This window comes from Anoplophora glabripennis, unplaced genomic scaffold, assembly GCF_000390285.2.
Source record: "Anoplophora glabripennis isolate ALB-LARVAE unplaced genomic scaffold, Agla_2.0 scaffold196, whole genome shotgun sequence".
NCBI classification, from domain to species: domain Eukaryota; kingdom Metazoa; phylum Arthropoda; class Insecta; order Coleoptera; family Cerambycidae; genus Anoplophora; species Anoplophora glabripennis.
Genome location: NW_019416363.1, coordinates 635,036 through 660,900, shown reverse-complemented (window position 1 = coordinate 660,900; position 25,865 = coordinate 635,036). Strand labels below are relative to the sequence as shown.

At 31.6% G+C, this 25,865-nt stretch overlaps 1 protein-coding gene across 2 annotated transcripts in view; it reads left to right on the top strand.

Annotated features, from left to right (window-relative positions):
- Positions 1-25,865, top strand: part of LOC108908322 — a 112,931-nt gene that overhangs the window by 48,771 nt on the left and 38,295 nt on the right. The window lies entirely within an intron of this gene.

Here is a 25,865-nt window from a genome sequence, read left to right as displayed (position 1 = left end):
ACATATTAGTTTCCACAGTCATAAAAATGGGGGGAAGATTGTTTACAGGGTTTAAATTCGCGTTTTTCTGTCCATTTCCACGAGAAAACAGTAAAGTACTTTTTTTTCATCTTCAAATGACCTACAAAACTACCCCTCGAGCGTCAAAAAATATTGATTAGATCAGAAGAAGTTTATTTATGACTTTTGAATTAAACATTTATAAACTGCGTTATTATTACCAGAACGTTTTGACATCGCATCCTCACATTCTCTATCACTGTCTAATAACTCAGACGAAATCTGGAATCGGTAAATTGAATAGTTTACAAGTTATGGCCTTATAAACAAATTAATTATTAGTCTGGACGATCCCAGCATCTTCCACAATCGCAATGATTTTTTTCATGGTAGATTTCATAATAATACATTGAAATCTATCACTTTTTTAAATTTCAATATTTTTTAGCCTTAGTTGCAAAATGAAATATACGACGCACGCGCGTGATATAGTTATGTATTATTATATATTCAGAAAGCTTATGAAAAGAGCTTAAGTTAAAAAAATCGTCAAGATTCCTTGAAAAACAACGGAGTGTCAAATATATTATTTTCAAGCGAATTTCGCTTATTTAACAGCAGGACTATTAATATTATCATTTTCTTCGGACTCGCTGTCGTTCGCGTCTCCCACCCTTCCGCCGCGCCACGGCTCGCCGAAAATCAAGCGACCCACTGACTTTTGACAATATTTCTTATGCACTTAACATACTTCCATAAATAAAATATTTTTACCTGGGAAAGTACTCGCGTTGCCGGTTATGACAGTATTTTTTTTTTGCCGCTACCAACCTAATTTGTTTAACAATAGGCCGTCAACTTTGACAGTCTGTAACTCCGTTGCTTTTCAAGGAATCTTAACGATTCTTGTTTTTAACTTAAAGCTCTTTGCATAAGCTGTTCAAATATGTAATAATATATAACTATATCACGCTCGTGGGTCGTATATTTCATTTTGCATCTAAGGCTAAAAAATAAAAAAAATTCCAGGTTGCAAATTTGAAATTAACAAAAAAAATGATAGATTTCAATGTATTATTATGAAATCTACCATGAAAAAAATCAGTGCTATTGTGGAAGCTCCTCGGGCTCGTACAAACTAATAATTAGTTAATTTGTTTATAAGACCATAACTTGTAAACTATTCAACTTACCGATTCCAGATTTCGTGTGAGTTATTAGACAGTGATAAGGAATGAAAGGAGACGATGCCAAAACGTTCTGGTAATAATAACGCAGTTTATAAATGTTTAATTCAAAAGACATAAATAAACTACCTCTGTTTATAACTTTTGATCTAATCAATATTTTTTGATGATCAAGGGCTAGTTTTGTAGGTCTTTTGAAGACGAAAACAAAGTACTTTACTGTTTTCTCGTGAAAATTAACGGAAAAATGTTATAAGCGAAAAACGTGAATTTATGTAAAAAAATATGCAATTAACCACCCTGTAAATAATCTTCCCCCATTTTTATGACTGTGGAAACTAATATGTTATTGTACATAATATTTAGCATCCATAGTGATAAATTCAGCTTGCCGAAACAAAAAGTCGCGAAATGGTCATTTCCCAGCTTATTTTCCTGGCCTAATAATGGTAGAATTCGATGTTTATCAAGCATTTCCATATCTATTAAAAAATTAATATACACTTTTGAAAATACATTCTCTTAAAAGTATCCGCAATTTGTCATTTAAAAATTCCGCGTGGAGTAAATTTAAATTTATTTTTCTGATGAAAAGTTGGTAGCACTGTACTCTGACGCGAAGTTTGGGCACGATCTGTCAATTAGTTTCTTTACAGTTGTTAATTTTGGTAATACACCTGTTCCGCGATTTTTAGTATGGATAATATTAAACAAAGATTTTGCCCAAAATTTTGTGCCACCAACGGAATTTCTTGTGCTGAATGGTTGAAACTGTTGGAAAAGACGTAGGGCAATTCAGTTTTATCAAAAACTCAAGCATACAAATGGTACAAAGCATTGAAACATGGGCGAAAGATGGTTGATGATTTGTCACGTTCTTTCTGGTCCTCCTTCAACGTCTTCAGCTGAAGAAAACATTGACAAAGTGAAGGAAATGGTGCATGCAAACCGATGTTATAGTTTGAGAGAGCTGGCATATAAACTAAACTTATCTCACTAATAATTTTAGTGATGTTTTGGGTATAAAAAGCGTCGCATCACGACTGGTTGCAAAAGAGTTGACTTTCTGCAAAAAGAGCATCGCAAGCATGTTGCTGAAGGCATGCTTGAAAGAGATAATTCAGACTCTACATTCATGCAATGCGTCATAACGGGTGATGAGACATAAGTTTACGAGTTTGACATGCAGAATAGCCCAAAACCTTCGAAATGTCACTTTTCTAATAAGCCGAAGACAAAAAATCCACGTCAAAGTCGATTAAAAATCAAAGTCATGTTGACTGCTTTCTTTGGACTAGATGTATGGAAAGACAATTCTTGGATTTAACACCCCGATAATGCACCATCACACGAAGTAATAACTGTGTGAATGAATTTTTGACCAAAAACTCAAATGTCATCAAGTAGCCACCGTATTCTCCGGATATGGCTGCTGACTTTTTTTCTCGTTTTCATACTCAAATTACCACTTCGTGGAATACGTTACGAATAGATGGAAGCCATAAAATAAAAATCGCTGAAGGAGTTGAAGTCGATACAGGAATATGCGTTTAAAAAGTGCTTTGAAGACTGGGTTCTTTGTAGGAAAAAGTGTATTTTTTCAAATGGATTTTGAAAGAGACAAAATAAGCTTTATATTTAATTGAATACATTATGTTTTATTGATAAATTCCGGATACCTTTTTGACAGAATGTATTATGTACCTTTAAAAAATGGTAAAGAACATTTAATCGTAATTGGTTATAGTTTTAAATAATTTTTCTAGAAAATTGCGTATTCTGAATCAAATCGTTATGTTTTTGAAATTTACGGTTTTTCTAAGTTAGTTTGTAATTAGTTCGAATAAATTTTAAACATTTTCCTGGATTCTCGATAAATAAAACTAATTTTTGGCATTAATTTCTATTAGCTTAATATATTAAGTAACATATAAATACAAGATCTAATATAAAAATGTTTATTATAATAATGGCCTTATAAAAAATGAAAATAAATGTTGATATCGATTAAGTTTTGAAAGTAAAGTTAGTTACTCAATATTTGTAGCAGTTTTTCAGTAGTATTTTTGTATAAATTAAATAAAGCAAAATTTAGAAATCATTTTGAAAAAAAGTTGTGAATGTAGTTGCCACATACATTCTAATATCTAATTGCTACAGATTTTTTAAAAATTTTAAATTCATATAAATTTTTCAAAATCCGGTGTCAGAATTGAGCCATCACATCACAGGAATTTCTAAACCTCAAAAAACAGGTAAAAAATAGCAAAAATTCATGAAAAAGTGCTAGGGAAAACACAATTTTTTTTCGATATTCAAATGTTCATTTATATAGTTAAGACCCCACCCAACGTGAATCAGCGGTCAAAATTGATGGTTCCTTTTCTAACCTCAAAAAAAAACGGGTCAATTAAGGTCAGATATCACGAATTTTCAAACAATAACAGATTCGCACCAAATTTAGTATACGGGGGTTTTCGGGGTCGCTGATCACGGATCCGAGATCAATTTTGTAAAATTCAAAATGGCGGATCCAAGATGGCCGACCAAATTTTCAAAAAATAACACATTCGCGTCAAATTTGGTATACGGGGGTTTTCGGGGTCACTGATTACGAGGTCAAAATTGCGAAATTCATTTTGTAATATTTTACTTTATAACCTGAGTACCCAATCATGTTTTAACTTACTTTTTTTCGGCTATATATTGTTCTTTTTTCTGTAAAAGATCTATTCAAGGGTTTTCTGCCTAATTTCAGGTAATAAAGTACATAGGTAATTGATTACATTTTTAAAAACGAATTTTGTAAATCTGATCTCGGATTCGTAATCAGCGACCCCGAAAACCTCATAACAAATTTGATGCAAATCTGTTATTCTTTTACAAATTTGGTCGGCCATCTTGGATCCGCCATCTTGAATTTTACAAAATTGACCTCGGATCCGTGATCAGCGATCACGAAAACCCCCGTATACCAAATTTGGTGCGAATCTGTTATTTTTTGAAAATTCGTGATATCGACCTTAATTGACCCGTTTTTTTTTTTTGAGATTAAAAAAAGAACCATCAATTCTGGCCGCTGATTCACGTTCAGCGGGGTCTTAGCCATATAAATAACATTTGAATATAGAAAAAAGTTTTTTTTTTTGTATTTTGCCTAGCTTCTTTTCGTGAATTTTTGCTATTTTTGACCTGTTTTTTGGGATTAGGAAATTCCTGTAAGGGATAGCTCAATTTTGACACCGGATTCGTGATCAGGAGGCAAAAATACTACGGATAGCATATGTCACATGAAAAGTACAGACTTCTTTTTTTTTGTGTAGCTGTGTTATTATTAGAAGAAAATCAACTTTAAAGTTATGTACCTAACTCCTTTAATATTGTTCTGAAAAGTGTCACAGAAACTTGTACCATTGTTATTATGAGTGGAATCAATATTATAATTTGTTGCTGACAGTTTCCATCTATATTGTTTGTTATTTGTGTTATTTGAAGTCCATCAACAATTTAAAAATACCGGCGCCTATGCATTTCATATAGAAAATACAGCCTTAAAAATTCATTCGCAACTCACACTCCTGTTCTATTGCCTTTCGTCACTGTTTCTATTCGATTATTATTATTAGTACCTACACAGCATCAAATTTAATTATCTTAAGTCGTAAACTATTTCGATTAATATACAATCTGATTTTTTTGCATAGTAGTAACAGATAATTAATTTATTGCTTAAAATTTGGGTAAACATTAATTGCTGAAGATAATTTGGAAACTATCTCCGAAACGTAAGTAAAACAAGCATTTTCGCCTAAGGCCGCGGCGCTAGCCACTATTTACCATTAGCTATTGCATTCATTCGTAAGTTTGTGAAATTCTTCAAACTTTCTCTGTGGTACAATAATCTAGGTTAACTGTCCTACTTTGGTGGTTCAGCTTGAATTTTGATTTCCGCTCTATCGGTTGCCTAACACTGTTAAAACTGTAAGTACGATCAATGGTGGTGTTAAATTTGAGATTAATTCATTTCGGTGCAAAATAAAATAGATAAATATAAAGCGCAGTTAATTAATTTTAGTAGTTATTGTTTGTCATCGCTATATTAACTGTAATAATGAATTAATGTATACCTAATACTTATAGAATTATGTTCTAAACTTGATATCTTAGTTTTTGTGTCAAATATTAAACTATATGAAAGCATGGACAATGTCAGCATTTAAATATACGTAACATTTAAATTATCGTTTGCACATAGGTTAATCAGGCTAAATAAATAATAAATCTAAACCACTTGAAATATCTGGCGAATGTAGTTCGTCTATATGTGCAGGGTCTTTTCTAAACCAATGTTATAACTTCAGGAAATCGATCCTTATACCAGTGCCAATAATCTTCACGAACTGGATGTCTTAAAACTACTGAAACTCGAATTACAATGGTGTAAAAATTGGATAGTTGCAGCATTTTTTGAAAAAAATCTTTGTTATTCAAAAAAAAATAAAATAAAATTATTTTTAAGACAAAAATTCATCAAAATTACGAAACAAGGTTTTGGGTGTCTCTGCTATAGCTGTTAGGAGAATTACCTCGCTAATAGGGAAAAGATGGCTCTTCGATATGAAAATATTCATTATTTCTTCTACATATATTACATTGTGGAAATCATTTGAAGCATATTCTGCATGCAATGCAGTCTGAACTTGGATACTCCTTTGACAGTTGTCAACAATTGAACAGTTTCCGTGCCAGTTGCACGCCATCGCCTTAAATTCTTTGACGTTTTCGAGAGGAATATAGCTTGTCTTCTTCAGAAGAAACTGGCTGGTATTTATATCATATTTCTCTGGCGTGTTCTGTATCTGCCCAGGCTTCGTAACAGCTGATTTTTCCATTTTGTTATTCTTCATGCGAGACTGTGCTTGTGGTAAATAAGTTTCATACGATATTACGCATGTATGTATAACTTCTTCGGGAAAATGCTGGCTTCATATATGTATTTGCATAAAATACAAGCCTATTGGGGTCATTTAACATCGCTATAAAAAGTTCCGGAGTTGGTTGAGCATGGATCGATTTCAAAGAATCTACGTAAAGGTTGAACAAGTTTTACCGATCTTACGCGGATATTGCGACATAATGACAGCTTTAGAAGTGTATTTCTATCAAATACAAGCCTATTGGAATCATTTATGATAGCTACAGAAAGTTCCAGAGTGGGGCAGAAATTGACCGATTTTTAACATTGTCCTTTCCACGCCTGTTTCATCTATCATTGCTAAGATTGACTTTTCACAGTAGTATATTAAATAACACTATAGATACGTAACTAAATATGATTTTTTAAACTAGCCTTAGACCTTTTGTTCGTTAAGACTTACGGATCCAAAATGATCCAAAGAATAATTTCTTCAAATTGCAACATGAACCTGAAAGCGCCCTAAACATCGAGCCTGGCGAATTGTTTGTACGGAATTAAAAAATCGTAAATAACTTCTTCAAAATCCAAACCAGTCGTACCGAGGAAACTGGCCTTCTGCAGTATTAATAATGTCACGGCAACTAATCGCAATGTCAAAATTTGTCACTTGTAAACCAACAGTGACCTCCACAGAACACAAAAGTGGTAGGCCTTATGACGTATCCGGACTTTCACTTAAAATCTGATGTGTGGTAACCTTGCGAAGGTAACATACTAAATAAATATTCTAACGTCGAAAGAAAATGTTATTTACGAAAACAACGAAACGGATACGGTTCGAGCGCTGTAAAAAGTAAAATAAATCCTCTTCAGTAAAAAACCGTTAAATAATCCGTGGAACTAAATCGTATCAATAAATTCATAAACAGCAAGCGGCTGCAAAAATGCAAATGCAATGGAACATTTAATTGATACAGTGACATATATCACTAGACGGCGTAAATATTTATTTTAAACTGTGGAGAATTTAAATTTTCATTTTATTAGTTTGCTATTTATTAACACTTTTAGCAATATAAACATAAACGGTACGATATACTTTGTTGGTTTTGATATTGGAACTGCTTTTCATTTCGAAAGTTTGTCTAAAATTTATATGTGTAACACAAAATAAATGATTCTGCATACCCTACCTCTTTAATTGACAGATTTCCTAAAATGTTTTTTATTTTTTCGTAACACTTTTTGCATTTCTGAATGTTAAACCAATAACTTTCCTTTAACAATATGCATATAGCTGTTTATATTGCCGGCTTATTTGTCGATAATAAATTACACTCAGTTTATCTCTATGTACTTCCATAAATTGGGGAACTGAAATATACTTGTATTTATTTCTAGGCATACAGTAGCAACTGAATGATACACATATTATTTATGGTTATATGGTTAATATTATTAATTTGTACTATTTGCACAAGTATGATAAAATATTTTGCGGGAGTAGATTTTCATGAAAAGAAACAGTTACATTTGCTATAATAATTGTAATTAATTATTATATTTCAACACATATCATTATTACGAAATTTATTTATTTAGGAAAAAAATTATAGGATATATACAGGGCCTGAAATTAACGGTGCATTGTTGTTCATTTCCTTATTACAAGTACTAAGGGGTTGCAGTGTGGATTAGCTGAAGGCCGGTTTCTCTTTTATATAATTTTATTCAAATAAAAATTAGCACAACCGTTACCTTCTTATAACAGCACTCTTTAATAAAGTAATAAACGCGAAGGAGTAACGGCAACAGCGCAATATAATGTGAATGAGGTTAGGTGGCGGGAAATTTAAATAGACGTTGCGATACACAAATTGGCCATTCAACTTTGCGTAATTGAATTCTGTTGCAATGAATAATATTATTTGGAATAAAAGAATTAAATGGGAAATTTTCAAATGAAGTATGTTTTTTGAAATCTTGTTTTATTTATAAAGTACGATAAACTTTCAATACAAAAAGTAAAATTTTCTGCATTTTTATAACATTTTTAATATCGTTAACATTTCAATAATTTCAATATATTTCTTAGAATACTTTTGGCTGCATTAACATCGTATCACAGTATAATACTAGATGTATCAAATTGTATTATACTTTCCTAAATGCAATAGCTTTAGAAGCTTAAGTCTTATAAGGAACATTGTATTCACAGAAGTGCATCATAGTATGCTACTTATGCATGTAACTAAATCATACAACTTTTCCTCGCGAATTACTTCGTGATTACAGTTTGTAGATAACACAGCCACACAAAAAATCGACTTTCGGGCCCAGAAGTCAGACCATGTTTATTATATGTTTTTTAGGTCGCTGAATCCGAATCCGAGGTCCATTTAACCCCATCAGCTCAGGATTTTTCATGACCTCAAAAAAAAAACGATATTCTAAACAATTAAACCATAATAACCCTAAGACTCAAGCTTCCAACGCTAAATTAACCAAATCCCATAAATATTTAACCCAATGATATCTCAACCTAATAAGCCCATGAACACAAATCCCATAACCCCATAACCTAGGAAATAAATCATAGGCAAACTGTATTATTGCAAAACATCACATAGCTGAGGACTCCTTGAAACCCCAAGTACGCAAACTCAAAAAATTCACATAACCCTATAACCCCGCAACTTCATAACCCCATAACCCCATAGCTAATAAATCATAGGCAATCTGCATTATGGCTAAACGTTAACGTAATTGAGGATTTCTTAAACACCTTGCACTCAAACCTCAAAACCCCCATGACCATACAATTCATAGCCCACAGCTTCATTTGTACTTTGATCTCATTCACCAAAGAACCGAGTATTAAAAATCGATCTAGTTTTTTTTAAACTAAGACCGTCGGTATTAACATTATGTACACCACGAGGTAGCGGTTGCGCGATCGGATTTCGTACATCATATGTATAGCTTTCATAAGAACTCTTGAAAAAAAAATAATTTGTAGGATAGACCGTAGTACAAATTAATCAATAAATGAGGTTATAGGGTTATTGGATTATTGGAGTTTTTGGGTTTGAGTACTTGGGTCTTCAAGCATTCCTCAGCTATGGCATGTTTTTCAATAATATTGCCTATGATTTATTTTTTCCCTTGGTTATGGGGTTATGGGGTTATAGGGTTATTAGGTTGGAATATTATTAGGTTAAATGTTTATGGGATTTGGTTGCTTGAGTCTTAAGGTTATATGGTTTAATTATTCAGAATATCATTTTTTTTTTAGTTTATGATAAATCCTGAGCTGATGGGGTTAAATGGACCTCAGAATCGGATTCAGCGACACAAAAAACGTGTAATAAACATGGTCTAAACTCTAGGCCCGAAAGTCGATTTTTTCTTCTTCGTTCTTTTCAAAAAGAGCAGTGTGCCATGTACTCTTTGTCGATTGGTCGATGCCCTCGAACGGTGTGCGGAGGTTTAGACTCCGCAAACTTCTCTTCAATAGCTTTTTTCCTACTTTCGCCATTTTCTTCTTTTGCCCACAAATTTGCCTTTCTACCGACTCTGTTCTTCATCCGACATTTTATAGGTTAAAGCAATCATCTGTGTGAGCGATCGCATAGCATAATAAATACACATATACATAGACAAGGACTGCCAACTTACAAATAATAAGCTCAGTTTACTCGTGCGCTGTTGCCAAGTTTATGTTGCAATTCGTGACATTTATTAATGCATGTTGGGTAAAAAAATAATAATGGAGAATTGGAAATATATTATCATAAGCATGTGAAACTAGATTTTTTTTCAATATCTACAAGTCATAAACATTATTTTTTTTCACATTGCTTTTTCAACACGGTATATAAGTATATACTATTAATTCCTATTAACTATGTGGAAAGAGGCAGTGAAAATATTTTATTATAATTTTAAATGTAAAGACAGTATAGTTAGTATATACTAAAATTATTATATTTGTGTTGTATAATGAGAATTTCAATTTGATATCGGTTTATCAGCAATGTGCGAAAGAGCAGTAACGTAGATAATGAAACACTTCGGTAACAGAGGTCAAATGCGACAGCAGCCTTGAGTTCCGTTAATGTTGTAGCATGCAGTAGTTTAATATGCAGCAGAATAAATAATTTTATACGCTCAGCCAGATGTTCAGGAACAAAAACCATCGCTGCTAACTAACTAGTCTAATTATTGACACTCATTAGCATGTGCTATACCTCCGCTATCCTGGTTGACTAAATGATTGATAGCTCGCTTCTGAAAAATGCATCCATCGATCTTTAAAGTTTCAGATTGAGGTAGTATCCGTAGTCGATGGATTCCTGTTCATCGATTGGCAATCTGGGATGTGCCGGATAATGTATATTTTCCTTAATGAGAACAGTCAAATTCAGTGATGCATAACTATTTAGTTTACAGCTTGTGTACGAAATACAAAACCTGCAATATTTATCTTGTAATTGTTAGATACCTAACAGCCACGCATATTTAATGGATTATGACAAACTTAAAGTCCACTTAAGTCCAGTAAAGTAATTTTTCAGAATTGTATATTCTTACGAATTACACATGCAACAAGACTTGCAATGATATGTGTCAAGAAAAATGCTGATAATGAAACCTCATTGTTTTCAATTTCATACAGCAGGTAAACTATTGAAAAGTTAAGTTCTGCAAGTTAAATACTATCAAATTTAAAACTGTAATAAATAAATGTAATAAATAAAAGCTTATCTAATTTTTGAAAAAGTTAGCTGCAACCTATCAAGCTAAATTTATCATAACCTTATCTCAAAATTAATTTAATAATATATCTCAAAATTTCTTTGACATATTCTCCAAAAATTTTATATTTATTTGACTTTTTCTTTACATTCCATTTAAGTTTATAACTTAATAGATTTAAGTGTAATACCTGCAAAACTGCACAGTTAATCTTTCGTTTATAATAAGCATGTGTAAATACCACAGTGACGTCAGAGTTCTCAACAAATTTTCTATTAAAATTCATATGTTTTTTTAATTTAACTTTTTTATTCTACAAGGTAAACTTACAGCTGTTGAAAATATATGTAAAGTTTGAAGACTCACACTATGTGTTGCTCTCTGGCTAAAAACTCATGCCAACATAGGATAGAACTAAAGAGAATCGCTTTGAAATTATTCAACTACCTTTCCAAAATCTTTGCCTTAAGTTCTTATTCAGATAACAGTTTTAAAGTGGTAAAAGAAACGACGAAAAAGTTCATCCCCAGAACTTTACATTTAAAAGCAGTCATATTAAATATTTTTCAATAGTCCTATTTGCTAGTGTCAGTATAAAGTTCTTAAATGACTATTCTCCTCAACATTTGTGAGAAATATTTCTAGTTACGTTTACTGCTAGTGGGGTAGTTTCATGTTTCTATAAAACGGAGGTTGTCAGGTATGTGGGAGTTTGCGCATTAAATCCATTTTTCTATCAACTGTAAGGACAAATACACAAATTACTCTATAATTCTGATAGACAGAGACAATTCTATTTTGCATTCTCAATAAATTTGATGCGTTGGCGCTCATTTGTTAATAAATGTATTGCATATTTACACTCAAACGACATCAGTGACGGCTCATCAAAATTAAAATAGTGATATTCTCATAATGTAACTTTTCGGAAATGATTTCTAATTTCACGTAGAGCTTTCATGATGTTTCGAACGAAATTTGCGAAAATTGAAGTAGGGGTAGTGGATCCTGAGATCTCGAAAAGATTTGCACATATAATTGGAAAATGTTTCTTTCTTAATCAGTTAATAGATACAGTAAAGTATATTTTTATTTTTTACAATTTTTGCGTATATGACGTTCAATACTTTATAATGCTGCAAAATTTTATGAAACAGCATTAAACAAAAACAGATTCCATACAATAAGAAATTTTCTTCCAAGAATAACTTTGTTTTATACTATTAGAAATTGTTTACAGATGATGATAAAATGATTATTAATTATTAAAAAAATTACAATAATTTGCCCATAATATAAATGTATTCTAAGTAAGCTTAACTCTTTAAAATATAAAAAAGTAATTTTTAATTTGTTGCAGCTGTTACAATGAGGTTTTAAACCACATTTAAGTTAAATCTTAAAATTAATCTTTGAATTCCCTGAAGATAAAAATATGATACTACTATTCTACAACGTTTGTTGTTGAAGCAGAATTTTCAAGAGATTTAAAATGAAAAAGTTGCGATGAAAAACAATTTCACCCTTGTGCATTTTATTCCAAGACAGTTCTAGGAAAATTTAACAGTGGTAAAATTTTATCAAAAATCCCACCAGTATTATTATTCCTCCAAGTTAATTACATTATTCTTCCTATAATATACTTTATTGCAGCTTTCTGTCAGGATATTTTTTTATACAAAAGATTGCAAAACCCTTCTCTTCATAATGAAGCGTATTAATAATTATAATTAGTTATGAGAAATAATTTTTCAAATGTTTTTTAAACAATTCTAAATCTAGTTCCGTGAAGTCTGACTGTATTCAATTAGCTATGTTTAAATCTGTGTCAATGTCAATTGAACAGAAACGTGCTTAGCTGATAAAGTAATAAAACAGTTAAATAATTACTATTATTGAGAGTTTTAAAGTTTACTTTTAAAGCTTATTAGTATACAACAAATACCTGACTATACTCTCCAGTTAGGAAAAACTGAATAATGCAATTGCTTTTACTGAAATTCTGCTAATAAATAGCACAATTACTTTTTTGTTTATATGTTTAAATAATGATGACGTTTTTACTAAGAGCTTCAGGATTAAGAACCACCATTACATTATATTATTAAATTGACAGTGCCAACCATTGCCAATAGTAATGGCTAGTCGCTTATGTGTTAATCTACATTACACTGGATTTAATCGCAAAGTTAACGCTGATGCAGTTTAAGAAATTTTTTGACGCACTTTAAAAAGTATATAAAAAATGGGAAGCGGCCCTATTTAAAATGTAATATAATTTATTCAATACACCATAGGAACAATTAATGAATATACAAAGCACTATTGGGAATATGTTTTACTGAACTGTCTGAGATCCTAAATAGGTTTTGTTTTTTTATGTCGTGAGTTTTTTTTTGTGCAGGCTTCGGACCCTATTTGTATAATTAAACAAACGAGTGCCGACCATTAGAGCTAATTGTATACTGATTTCGTTTTTCACCGTTCACATTTCACTGCAAATTACAATATGGGAGGCCTCTAACGAAATTGCTTAACGGAGTGCCCCAGTGACCCACTTGGGTCGTCGCGCTGACGGCTCGACTCCTGCTGTATGATTCCGCATGTTTTGTCAATCGGCGTAAGGTTCCGTTACAATTTAATCCAATTTCAAGAACAATTCACTAATCGGGACTGGTACAGTGCAAAGGAATTGCATGGAGGCAGCTGCTAAGATACTGAGACAACACGAAGTCGCAGAATCTGTGGACTAGTCGTCTTGAGTTTAAAGATACAGACAAGCGTGAAGTTACCTTTTCCACTAGTCTCAACTTTACCTTTAATTACTGACGAATACGAATTAATTGCACATCATAAAAAGCAAAGCAAATGATATTTATTTTGCACTTAATATTTCCTGAACTAAAATAATGTGTCATTAATTTTTTTAGCATATTTTAATTTTCCGCTAGAGAGAACCAATCACATAAAAGATATGTCGTCATTGCCATATTGTCGACATTTCTTCAATAAAGGGATTTATATTAATAGTTCGTGGTAGTATTTTCCATCACCTCGAACAGAAGAACAGGTGCTTATGAAGTCTAAGATAACCTTACAAAAAATACTATAAAGGTTGCTCATATATTAAATATTAGCCACTCAAAGGCTAATAGATTCTTAAATGTTATATTTTGCCGATACTATTTGAAGAAGTCCCTATTTTGTTGTTGTGCATAAATAACAAACGTAGTTTATGCTCTGACTCATTTGGCAGTATATATTTACGTTTTGTTGCACATCCAAATTGTTACACAAGGAGTACAACCTTAGCCTCCACGGCCCCCAGACTTAAACTCTCTCGATTTGCAGAATCGCATTATCTCATCTTGTGGAATAATTCGAGAGACAAATTTTAACGTGTTCGCTAATCAATGTGCCACAGGAAAGAAGCTTGCAATGTAATTGAAAAAACGAAATTTATTTTATTTTTTATCAAAATATTGAAAATATGCAAGAGACAGAAAAAGTTATACAAGTTTTGAAATGACAAAAACCATTAAGGGTCCATTTCAATGGTCGCATAATATCAGAAAGCCTACACTGTAAAAAAATCGGTGTGAGGGAAAGCAATAAAGGTAGGGAGTGGAGTGGACATTGAATGAAATTATTGAGTACATTTTCACTTATCATTATTGAGTATTTCGATAGTTTTACTCATTTGTAATTATATTTTAACTAAAACTGAGTACTTTCACTCAAATATAGGTACCCTTTCAATAAAATTTGCAAATAATCTCGTATTTGGTACACTTGCAGCTAAATCCAAGTAAAGTCCTCATTATTAAGTGACCCCACCCCCTCTATGGTTGTCGTGCGTTGTCTTTGTCTATTCTCATCTTTCCCATAATTTGACGTTTTTTTACAGTGTATGTATGTATAATATAAAGTTACCCAAATTGCATTCTTCTATGTTTCTCCAGCTATGAGAAATAAAAAAACCTTTTATTTTTGGAAAAATGCCACTCTTTAAGGTTTGTCCAATATTAAAAAATACCCTGTATAATGAAAGTTTTTAATTCTAAATCTAACATAACAAAAAAGTGAATATACTATTTATTGATTAAGTTTTAAAAGCATTCCATGTTCTTATAACAATTTTTATATAATTTCCACTTGTTGAAACGATCTTTGTCTCTGTCTCTGTCATAGCCACTAATTCGTAATATTTTCTTAAATAGCAGAATAAATCGTCCTAAATGGAAACAGATATATTCAAATTCTTAAACGAAATATACGTAAATTTCTCGTATCTCAGTTCCAAAGGAAAACGTAAATATTTATTTTGTATCCTGGCGTTTATTTACTGAAACTAGTTTTGTTGTATTTGTACAATTTGAAGTTTTAATATTTCACCGCAACAGTTAATATGTATAGTCGATTAAATACTTTAACATTTATTAAGAAATTATATAATTAGCTATTTTTAAATTTTAAAAATGAAAGTTAAATATAAAAATATTGTTTGTCAAGGATTCGTTTGATATGCAAAGCTCTGTAAAATTTTAAATTATTCGTATTTCTCTGTAGAACGAATTCCTTAGAAATAGTGAATTACACACTTATTGTTGAATAGCTATCACCTCATTAACCCTGAACATAATAAGTAAATACGATATTCATTTTGCACTGTTTTTTTTGTTCACCTTAAAAGTAAAACAACAAATAATATAGTTTCATTTAATTTCTAATGTTTTCAATGATGCTTGTCATTATTAAGAAAACTTTTCTTTAGTTTCAAAGCTATAGTTTTATCCCTATAAGCATTGCAGTGATTGGCAATGGACATTGATAATAATTAAAACAAATGGCTACGAATCTCTAACCGTATGACTCTCTTGATAAAATTAATCAGAAATGGAATTACATATATGTTTATTTCATTAATTATATTATATAACTTATTTCTGTATGATATATATTTATATATCCATATCCATAAGCTTATGTTGATGAAACAACTTTTTCAAATCTGTAAATTAGGATCAGTTTTTAAATTATGTTAATGGTATGGATATATTGAATGCGAAATGTCAAGGTTTTCTTTGATATCGGTAAACAAAGTGTTTGAAGGAGGTAGATAGCAAGTTACTATCATTTAAATAAAATTATGATCTTTTAAAGTCATTTGTACTATCAAAGCACTTGTTTGATAAATGGTTGGATAATAAAACATTGTTACTATGGTTACTATGGTCAATGCTTTGCTCTATAAATAAATGCAAAGGCTACAATTTTTTTAACATGTACTCGAACTTCACAAAGATGAAGGTTACATATTACATCTTTATAGTCGCCTACAGAGAGCATGTGTAATGGTGCCAATGTTGAGGTCAGAACGTTGTAACATTTTTCAATAACCACAAAATGGTAACGCACAAATGATGGCCAGTATTAATGAATATATAAAATGGCAAAGGTTCACTGGTAATTACTGGAAAAATGACTGAAAGAAACTCTCTAATAGAACTGTATCCAATGTTAACTTACCTTGGTTTTCTCTAATTCATTTTATTGTAGAGTCAAATTATCTAACTCTAACGCTAATGTCGAATTTAGCAGGTTTTTATGCCCAGAAATATCAAACTGTCTCAAACCAAATAATAGCTTTCAGAAGGTGGTCATCAGAAGGTTATTTTAGAAGTGAATGTTGGCCTCAACGTTGCTGTCAACAATAATGCAGCGAGTTGTAAAAAAAAATATATCCTTACATCTTAAATGAATCTCACTTCTGTTAAAATATATTTCACTATCAATTTATTAACTGTCACTCAACTTGAAGTTATGTGCCTCATTATATTCAATTCAGTGACCCATTCAGATAATAAACATTCATCCAATTCCATGGTAGGTTTTTCTGAGAATATACCTTTGCTTTACGACACCGATGCCAAATAAATAAAACATATTTTTCTAACTGACGTGTTTGGGAAATAAATATGCTTTATTAATTTTAATAATGATCTATTGTGGCGGATTATAAAAGGGTTTCAAAGCGAAGTGGTGGGAAAACAAAGCAGTCCAATTAAAGTTTAAAAATCGAGCCTCGTTTTCCGCGGATAATGCCAGGAAAATAAACTCGAATTAAATTTAAATAAGCGCGTTGACGTATTAAGCAGATTTATACCAAAACATTTTGCTTTACGTGAATATAATTATTATATTACAACTTTGTAAAGCTTCTTCGTACTGCGTGATTTGTTAACGCTTGTTTTATAATTGCCAGACTGCCAACATAGTTAACTTTAATGATTAGTAAATCTTTTGCCACTTGTCCATTACTTATTGCTCTCCTGAAATGACTTGGGTGTAGAATGCAATATATTAATACTAAATGAATAACAAACAAATGTCTCGCTTAAATAGAGACATATTTTTTTGTAGTATAATTTTTGAAAGTTATGAACTGCTATAAAAAAACACCAATTGTATATAGAAATACTGTTAACGATAAAGAGCTATTAGAATGTTTATCTTTTGTAACCAAAAATACGAGTATGCGTATTAGTTTTCCTCAAATTGCACGTTTTCTGTGCAGGATCAATTCTGAAAACGTTAAAGGTTAAAGGACATTTAAAATGGGGATTTCATTTATCTCAATGTATTTGTTTAATGATGGAAATGCACAAATACTTAGAACCAGAGCTTCCATCACGTCAGGATATTAGAGAGGCTCCAGCAAATAGCAGCATGCACAATTGTTGCAGTACCTGGGTACAAACACAAAGAGAACTGGATTAATTAAGGCAAATTCTTTGACCGAATCGTTACAGGAGACGAAATGATGATCTCATATTTCGTTCCTGAAAACAAATAACGATCATGTGGCATCATTTCCTCTACTGTTCTTAAGATTCTTATTTCTTTGTAGAGTAACAAAAAATGTAAAGCTTTTTTTTAATGTTTTGATACGAATTTATTTTTCTCAGGACTACAATTACGTTACGTTTTTATAGCTGAGTTTGAAGAAAATTAATAGTAGCCAAAGTAAAGTTTCAGGACAACCTAACATTTTTGTTTGGCTATGTTAATTTCTATCATTTTCATTGGTATCTAATGTTGACATCATGAGTGATTAGCAATTCTCAATTACATTTGATTTCTCAACCATATCTAAGAAAAGATAGATAGGTACACTAATTTAATTTTAACTAAAATGTTTCAGGATTCCAAAGTTCCACATAAAGTTATTATAAATATACTATATTACTACTTGAATGAGATATTTTACTTTCATTATCTAATTAGGTAAATAAATTGATATATTATATATTATTTTGAGCTGTAGAGCTAGAACGCATCATCACAAAAATTATTGTACTAGTAGTAGTAATTATTCAGGTCTAATTTTGAATCAGTGTTAACGACATATCTTCGCAAATGTTACAAATTGAGTTATTTCATTTGCGATTCATTTCATCATCATCTCGGCATCCTAGGTATTAACTCGAGCGTCAGAAGTATGCGAGGGAATCAATTAATTCGAATAGCAGAGGATTATTAACTTGGCGTTATGTCGAACAGAAACAAGTAGTGTGGAGCACATTTATCACTATACTGGCGCTTTCATTGAGCTTGGCGCTCAAAAAACCCGAATGATCAATCACAGTTGTCTCAAACTACGCTATTACGCTCCACTTTTTGTTCAGATTATTATGATATATAATTATTTAAAACCTTTAATTGTATAATCACCCGATATGTCATATGCAGTGTATACGTAGTATATTTGAAGACAAATTGTCAAGTACAAACAAAATTCAGTCAGAAGTACAATATTTTGTTAAATCTTAAACATTACCGATGTTTTTGAATTTAATTAAGTTGAAATTCATTGAATTATCAGTTTATCTAAATACCGATGATCGATTACTATTCTGATGCTCTTATATTTTAGTAAGATAAATGAATTAACTAGGTATATCCTGTAGATTTTTATAAGTATGGAACGAAAACCGCTCAATTGATTGCCATGTGTTTGAAAACATTATGTTGATATCAATAATAATATTAGATAGTCAAACAAAGGCAATAAATATACGAAATGATACAAGTGTATGCCGTGATTTCAGATTTGATTCTCAACTGTAGCTATTTTTAGATTTGGTTTTCATAATAATTGTCTACTCAGAATTCACCAGCCTTTTACCTGCGAAATCTAGATTCGAACTTAACTTGGGTCAACGGAAATAACTGAAGTATCAAGTAAAAAAAAGATATAACGTATTTTTTAAAGTATTGATCCTAAAGTTCCTCCTAATCCTAAAACTGTAACAGCTAATCATAACATTTTGTTATACAATGTGTAAAAGTCATACTGTCACATTTTTTCGTCTTAATTATTGAAAAACCAATAGTATCCGAACTGGAAAAGCTCTGAGAGGTTGCAAAAAAGTTGAATGCATTTCCTTTACAGATCCATATAGATTCAGAATTGAAATTTTTGTAAATTATGACTTTTTTCGTAGATCCACGGTCGATGAAAAAAAAATCCAAAAACTGTACCAACGACGGATCATCGACAAAAGTCAATTAGTTTACTCAAATTTCTCAACAATTGGAAATACGTACGACTAAATTAAAATAAGTGTTTTGGTGTTAACCATGCTGACATGAGCCCAAAAAGTTTTGGATGAAATTGACGTATGTACACTATATTTTGACCTCCTCTTTAACCTTTTTGTTTTAAAAGTTATAAAAAAATGTAAATTACAAAAGTTGCACAATTTTTTATGAATTTTTCGAAAATGATATTTGAGAAACAACTGAAGTCCAAACAAAATGGCCGCGGATGTTAACTTTGTTAATTTAAATGGAGTCATATGGGGTTTGTTGGGTTCACCTCTAACAATAGGCGAGATACTATTAAAAAAAGAAAATACTGTTTTTTATTAAGAAAATAAGATATCTTGCAATTGTTAGACCTCTTTCACGCATTTCTGCATTTTTTTCGCATTAAGTAAGGATTTACAGATTTAGTTGTAATATATTTTGATATATTGGACATTGATATGATCCAAAATGCGTATAGGTATTTTAACTAAATCTCCCTAATTAGGCAGTGTAAGGCCTAATTACTTATGGACAATGTTATATGGTAGGTCGTGACAGTGACAGGTAGTAATGTCATGATAACATTGTTATTGATTGACAGTTTGTTTTATTATTTAATAATTAAAATAGATTACACGGAAGTAGAAAATTGAAATATTATTAGGAATTAAAATACTTAGAGTATGGAGAAGATCTTTACTTTATTTTAATTCCTATATTTCAATTTTCTAGTTCTGTGTAACCCATTTTAATTAAATAATAATACAAACTGTCAATCAATAACAATGTTATCATGACATTACCTGTCACTGTCACGGCCTACCATATAACATTGTCCATGAGTAATTAGGTCTCTCAGGGCCTAATTAGTGCGATTTAGTTAGAATACCTGTACGCATTTTGGACTATATTAATGTTGGATATGTCAAAATATATTACAATTAAATCTGTAAATCCTTACGTAATTGGAAAATAGGCAGAAATGCCTGAAAGAGGTCTAACAATTACAAAAAATCTTATTTTCTTAATAAAAAAACTTCTTTTCTTTTTTTTTAATAGTAGCTCGCTTATTGTTAGAGATGAACCTAACAAACCCTATGTTCGACAGAGAACGTTCTGTCCAAATATGTAAAAATATACAGGGTGTTCCATTTAGATTAACAAAGTTAACATCCGCGGTCATTTTGTTTGGGCTTCATTTATTTTTCTACTATCACTTTCGATAAATTCATAAAAAATCGTGCAACTTTTGTATTTCACATTTTTTTGTAACTCTATAAAGAAAAAGTTAATGGGGGAGTCAAAATATAGTGAATCACCCTATACATACTCCATGAGAAGCTCCTCTGTCTACATCTTCAGTAATTTTTTGATCAATTATCAAAAATAGTGTTTCACTTCCAATATTTGAGGAACAAGAATTCTTTATGAATATTATTTGCTTTGACAAAAGCAATCAGTCCTGAAAATTTATAGCACCGTCCCTGTTAAACCCTGTGAATGACATAAATTGTGCTAAATCAAAAATCTACACAATCTTTCAGCATATGGGACTCATGAATGCAAAAAAAACTAATTTGAACTTTTACCAAAGACTTGCAATCTGTTGTCATGTATAAATTAAAAATGTAATCGTCCTTTCAGCAGACAGCATTCTCATAACGCGCCCAATCCAGATCCCAGACCTTCTTGTTCCTTCCCGTACAACATATAGACACCATCAAGAACATCACGAACCGCATATTATAAAAAGTGAGTGTCAAGACACAGTTTGTTGCCTGTTGAGGGACCGCCCGCCCGACCCCGATAGCTTTATGAAGTGGGCCGTAACAGAGCGCCTGCGTCGCCAGTGAAAGTCTCAGATTAGCTTACCGAATCGCCACTTCGATAGTTTCGACTGCATATTGCATAAACCTATCTATATACCTGTTTCGATGCTTCATTAGTTAACCTGATACTTTGTTGATTGTGGAATCAGGAATAATAACCCTAACATAACAATTTGGTTAAGAATTAACTAGTAAAAGTATCGAAAAAGGATGATTACAATAGCAACTAGTACAGAACATAAAATATTCAATACTAAAAGTATTAATTTCATGATGATAAACAAAAAGGATGCAAATTTCATGATAGCTAAGCTTTAACAAAATGCAAGTTTATTTTTAATGTACACGAAAAAAGGAAGAATTTGTGTCGAATACGAGATATACTAGTATGCCTAAAATTAGCCTACTTCCAAAATACTGGAATATTTGGAACAAAAAATCTGAACTATACCAAACTTTAATAATAATTCATCGAATAGAAGGAGAATAGGAATCGATAAACTGGGAAAATTGGGACTGGTTTGGTTTATAGATGACAGGCGGAAGAATAGCAAGAAGAGGATAGCAGGATTGAGCCTTTCCTATAGTACTGCAAGCAGAAATCTTCACCTTTATGCAGATTAACAACTTGTTTGAGCTTAAGACTAATCTCAAACAAAGTGTTCTCAAAACTTGATTATTTGACTAATGAACGGACGAATTGGTTGGGCTACGTTGGGTGCCAAAACATGAAAGCATTGGAAAACAATTATAAATTATATGAACTTACAAGATAATAATTTGAAATAGTTTCTCTAGGACCAAAGCCAATGTTTGGCATCCTTACACTGTCGCTAATCAAGCTTTGGTGGGGACAAAGGTGCAAGAAGGATATTGAGATTCAGGACTGGGTTAGGTTCAAGCGAAGAAAATGTTGAGTGTTCCTTCACAGAAGTAAACAGTGTATGCGCAAATACAAACTCTGAGAAATAAAACTGAAGAAATATCTGCGCGGTATGAATTAGCCGAGAATTCGACCCCATCTAGAAAGATGAATCCACTTTGAACATGGTAGTATAGATGTTTGCACTTTATATCAAGAACAAATGTGCTTATCGATCGAATGAAAAGGTCAGAGTATTGTTTATTCCTATAAGGTTCCTAATGGCTATATAATCCTTCAACTAACGGAGCAGGTGACTTTAAACTTGGTAGATATAATGCAGTTTACTTGTAATAGACATTTAGCTGTAAAATTTGATCATGAATGCCGTCTTCAAATGTACGACGAAGGAAAATTATGTTTATCTTTCAACTTATAACATAGAGGAAAGTAACAATAACGAGCACTCGCAAAATGCAGTTTGTCCAAATTTTACATTTTTCAAATATAATCAATACATATGTATGACTTTCAAACATTATTAAGTGATACAAAACATTCATTACTAAAATTGCTTAGACATACAAAACATAGCTGGTCCAGTGGCATTAGACAATCAACCCACATTTTGACCAGAAGACAAATTAACTACATTTTGTTAATATATGTTTATATACTACACGTTTCACAGTTTTCACTATTTTGTAAGAATTAATTACAACTTACGACTTAACTCGGAAACATTATATTGCAACCATAAAAAAAGAATTGAGTCGCTGCTGAAATTCCAAATTAAGTTAATATATACTATACAAGGTACCTTTAGGTATCAAAATAAAAAAGAAGTTGGATAATCTACTTAAATTATTTTTTCTGAATACTCTAAAGATTAAAATACTGTTGAATATTATTTACAAGAATCACAAAATACTGAACCTCTGATTGTAAGGAGAGAAAATTATGAATGTAATAACTTAGTAAAGGATTTTTATTTTACTTATTTCTGTTTATTAAAATCTATGAATTTTACTTTTTAATATGTCGCATAATTTGAAGGTATCTAACGATAATAGTACTTCTATTGGTTCTTCTAATCGCACGGAATTAGCTATGAAGTTGAAGATGGGTAAAGAGGCGACTTATCATTCAGGTCGTTTTTGTATATAAAAATTACGTCAATGAACTCTAACCTCTATTCAGTGCAGAAGTTGGGTAAACCTGGAAAACCTCTTCAATTGTGGGAGACAATCAAGAGCTGACTGGTATCGGTCTCGCACATTGATTTAACCAAATAGTCTTCCATCTATACCTGATACTAAAACTGATCTAAGTCCTTCTGCCCGAGGAATTCGAACCCGCGGTCTCAGCAACAACGATTGAAAATCTGACGCCTTAAACTACATAACGCAACGAATTTTAAGTGAAATAAACAAGTAAACTATTACGGATCTACTTACAAATTAACTAACGTTGAGACTTTAAAGTGCAGTTTTTCCTATTTTCTTTTTCGATCCAATATTAAACTTTTTTTGGCATGTGTTTTTGATATATGGCTTTGCTTACTTTTTCTCCTATTTTATAAAAAACTAGTCTTGCTACCTAAAGCACTACTTGAGCAACAAATTTGTACTTCTCCTGAAAACTTGCGCAAATGGATACACAACATTTTGTAAGGTTTTTTGTCATATATTAAAGGAAATGAAAGTGAAACAACTTTATTCAAATTATACGGTAATTCTAATAGATATAAATATATTTAGAATCTTAATATTAAGAATTTTGGTTGATTACTTCTTTGTTACCAGAAAATTGAATCCTGACATCAGTTACTTTCTATTTCTTAAACATTCAGAAAAGACTGAAATCACTTGTATTTGTACATAAATGTCGTATGTTCGGCAACTCAATATGTCAATCAAATTTACTAAAATTTAGTAGAATATACCTCCCACAAGACTTTTTAACTCATAAAAAGTTTTTCTTACGCCTTCTGTTACTGGTTAAACTCGAAGAAATTTCCAAACATGAATTTACTTTACAAATCATAAAATATAGTTCACGCTCCTCAAATATTATATAATGTCAAAGTTGAAGCCTTGAGTTGGTGTTTTCTCCACTCCTGTAGCTTTATACCACCCACGCAGACGACGGTCGGATGGGGATTGAATAAAGATATTTGATGAACCGTGAGATGTCTACCTGCCTGGCAAATACATTAACTAACCGATCCGTTGCAATAGCTTGTCGCTGATCGGATCGCGATTATTATTAAAGCTATTCCGGAATCGCTGTAACTATAATTACGACGTTACCCGGTCCGATGGACATTCAATTAAATGTTTACGGACTAATCTGACGTTCGCTTTTTAATAAAGATGTTGCAGCCAGAACGTGAACAGTGGACAAATAAGGGAATTGATATTGGCCAATCAAGTAGGTTATTTATGTGTAGTAACTTGGTTCGTTCATTGTTGAAACATTTGTGTAATACGCCTTAAAACTGTGAAGGCGTTCTGCCATTTGCTGTACGAGTATTTGCCATGTATGACTGTGTAACAACCGTATGTCCCAATATTTTGACACATTGCCTTGTTATACCCACCTAAATGACGAACGGCAGTGTGTGTGTGCCACCCTGGATTAAAAAATAAAAACAGAAATGTCTCTACATTTTAGGGCGCTACTTTCAACTATTTATGAATTTCAGATTTAAGTTCTAATAATTAATAGGAGTAGTAGAAGTTTGGTTCTTTCAAGTCCAACTCTATAAATAATGATGACAATATAAGCAATGTTACACTGTAAAAAAATCGGGCATTTTGATCATTTTACTCATTTGTGATTATATTAAAACTAAAACTGAGTAATTTCACTCAAATATAAATAAATTCTTCACGTAAACTCGTATTCGGTGCACTTGTACCTAAATCAGAGTAAATGTCCTCATTACTGAGCGGTCCCACCCTTTTTCATATCCAGATGTTTTGTCTTTGTCTGTTTCCATCGTTTCATTAGGTTCTCTCGTGATCTCGTGACCGCGGCATGATGGATGACAGTATGGCGTATGATGTGCTTTGAAATTGGACAAGTATCGGTCTATCTGGTTATCCTAGTGAAAATTGTATTTAAATGCAGTGATTTAATTATAATAATTGAAGACAATACATTGTCTCGATTAATATTTTAATATATTTAAATAAACGGATAGATAAACTTTTATCTATAATTACGTATTTGTAACCTACAATAAAGTTTATGGCAATCTATTGGGCCGATCAGTTCACCAATTCCTTGAATCGAGACCTAAAATATTGTCTCTAAAACAGATCTGTGTAGAAACCACTGTGGCAGCTTAGTAGTTTATTACTCTAATACAATGATATTTAAATTAAAATTTAAAGAGAATATAAACCAAATCTGAGTCTGAGTAAAAAATTATTTTTATATACTCAAAATAGAGTCAAAGTCACTCAATTGATAGTTAGCAGTTACTCGGATTTAAGTAAAACTCACTCATTTCTGATGCAATAGTTTCACTTAGTTGTACTCATACTAATAGAGTGAAAATTTTACTCAATCGAGTGTGAACAGAAATTGATACATTATTGAGTAAAATTGAGTGAAAGAGTGAAATTTTTTTACAGTGTATTATGACTGATGGCTTGTGTAAAAAAGTCACATATAACATCATGTTTTTAGAGACAACTATAAAAGTATAT